Here is a 2,819-nt window from a genome sequence, read left to right on the forward strand (position 1 = left end):
GTTATATCAATTATACCTCAAAGAAAAAAAAGAGGAAAATCTCAAATCATTAACCCCATTTTCCACCTTAAGATAATTGAAAAAGAAGAGCAATCTAAATCGAAAGCAAGAGAGGGAAGAAAATAATAAAGATTAGAAGAGAAATCAATGAAACAGTAAATAGAAAAAAAATAGAGCTTGTTATTTTTTTTTTTAAACACATCTTTAGCTGGATTAACCAGGAAAAAGAAAGAGAAAAGACATAAATTACTGACTTAAAAGAGAGGACATTACTACCGACCTACCATAAATAAAAGGATTATAAAGGAATACTATGGGCAGTTGTACACTAATAAATTAGATAAAGTGGGCACCTTTCTAGAAAGACACCAACTACCAAAGCTGACTCAGGAAGAAATAATAATCTGAATAAAACAGAAATGAAAAGATTGAATTAGTAATAATAATGGTAATGATGATGATAAAGCATCTACCCGTAAAGGGGAGTCCAGGCCCAGCTGGCTTCACTGCTAAATTCTACTGCAGAGTAGATTTCAGCATCTGTCAAGTGATGGAAACCCTTCCCAACTCATTTTATGAGGCCAGTCTTACCCTGATACCAAAACCAGACAAATATATCACAAGAAGGCAATAAACCAATACTACTTACGCATATGAATGCAAAAATTATCAACAAAACAGTAAATCAAATCCAGCAACATATAACAAGAATTATAGACCATGACCAAGTGGCGTTTATCTTAGAAACGCAAGATTGGCTTAACATTTGAAAATCGATTAAGGTAATCCGTCATATCGATAGAATAAAACACAAAACTTGGGAGCCTGGGTAGCTCAGCGGCGTGATCCCGGGGTCCTGGGATCGAGTCCCGTGTCGGGCTCCCCACGGGGAGCCTGCTTCTCCCTCTGCTGGTGTCTCTGCCTCTCTCTGTGTCTCTCATGAGTAAATAAATAAAATCTTTAAGAAAAATAATAAAACACAAAACTTAAATGATCATCTCAGGAGACTTGGTAAAAACATTTGGTGAAGCTGAGCGTTCCCTCCATCAGGCTGAGGGAAGTTCCCTTTTAGTCCTAGTTTTCTATGAGGTTCTATCTGGAATGGCAGATATTTTCAAATGCTTTTTGTGTATCTATTGAGATCATCAATTGTTCTTATTTCTTTTTTTATTGTGTTACTGTGCACCTGGCACAGATCCCAGCATTCAGTCTCCGACTACCCGCTCCTCACCAGGACACCTGGAGCTCCAAGTGCCTCGGTCTCGTGGGCCTGTCTGTCCATCTCCTCAGCCTCCGGGTACCCCCTCTGTGCCATAGCCCGCACACCCTCCTGGGCGGCAAGCTGGGGTGATGGGAAGGCTCACCTCCTTGGTTTCTTGTCGCTAGGACATCTGCTGGCTTTTGTCTCTTGATGGCCAGTATCTTAAAAACTGTTGTTTCACATATTTTTGTCTGATGTTGTGTTTTGTTTTGTGGGTTGGTTTGTTTGGTATTTTCGGCAGGGGGTAGGTCTTGTCCTTGTCCCTCCGTCTTGGCTGGTGACAAAAGTTGGTGAGAGTTAAGGGAACCCTACAGGGACCCGCTCAGGGCTAGCCCCTGGCTGAACCTGAAGGGGCCAGGGGATGGGGAGGTGCCAGCAGGGTCAGAGGAGAGCAGAGCTGGAGAAGGTGCTGGGATTGCAGGAGGAAACAGCCGCTGGCAGCCCCTGGGTGTGCAGAAGTCAGCATAGCAGGACAGACTGTTGGATGGCTGTCCTACAAAGGGTCTGCTTGTAAGGCTGGCCCTTGGCTAGCCTCCGGGAATTTTGGATTTCAGGAAAATTCCCAGCACCCTAACCGATAAGCCTGCTCACTGTGCCTAAATGGTGCACAAACAACGTGGTTTACCCTGAACCTCCATTTTCTTTCTGGATGTCTGGGGTGTCTCTGTACAGGCTAGGCAAAGGGTACCTACACTGACCAGCGGCCGGTAAAATCACCGAGACCTGAGTTTCCAATGAGCTGCCATGGACTGCAACATCTCATGTGTCATTACAACTTGCTGCTGAAGGAATCTCACGTCCCGTGTGACCCTACTGCAAGGGGGCTTGGAAGTTTGACCTGGCTTCCTCCAGACACTGCCCCATGTGCCACTTCCTTTGCTGGTTTTGCTCGGTAGCTTTCCCCCGTGTTCAGTCACTGTAACAAATCATGACTGTGATGATGCGCTGAGCCCTGTGAACTGTTCTCGCTCATCCTGGAACATGGGGTCTTGGGCTGGATCCCCAACACACACTTGGCAAGGTGAGGAACGAGCAGGGAACATCAGTACTCCCAAACCCTCTCTCTTTCTGTGGCTGATTTCCCGCTGGTGAGCAGGTTTGCCTGGAGGCAAAAGGCAGTGGAGCGTGGATAGTGCAGAAGATGGAGGTGAGCCCCCAGAACAGGCAGGAGGGAGGAGGGCAGGAAGGGGATGCAGGTGGCTAGGCATCAGCCCAGAGGTGGAGTCTGTCCTTACCTGGCACTCAGCTCTGCAGCTGGGTCCAGGGAACCTCCTAGATATGACACCAAAGCCTACATGGCACAGAAAGGAATACTTTTAAAAGTTTAAAAAATGACATTTTGAATTTCAAAAATCAAAATATGACTTTGGAAGTGAGTTTGATCTAAAATTTTCCACGTATCCTTGGTTGATGCTCCCAAGTCTGAATACCTTTACTAGTGAAAAGTGCTTTCAATGTCAATAAATTGTTTAAACATCACTGTTGAAAAAGACTAGTAAGATGACAGGTATGGGATTCACTTAGGAAGTGTCTTTTTTTAAAAAAGACTTATTTATTT

This window comes from Vulpes lagopus, chromosome 2 (assembly GCF_018345385.1).
Source record: "Vulpes lagopus strain Blue_001 chromosome 2, ASM1834538v1, whole genome shotgun sequence".
In the NCBI taxonomy this organism is placed as follows: domain Eukaryota; kingdom Metazoa; phylum Chordata; class Mammalia; order Carnivora; family Canidae; genus Vulpes; species Vulpes lagopus.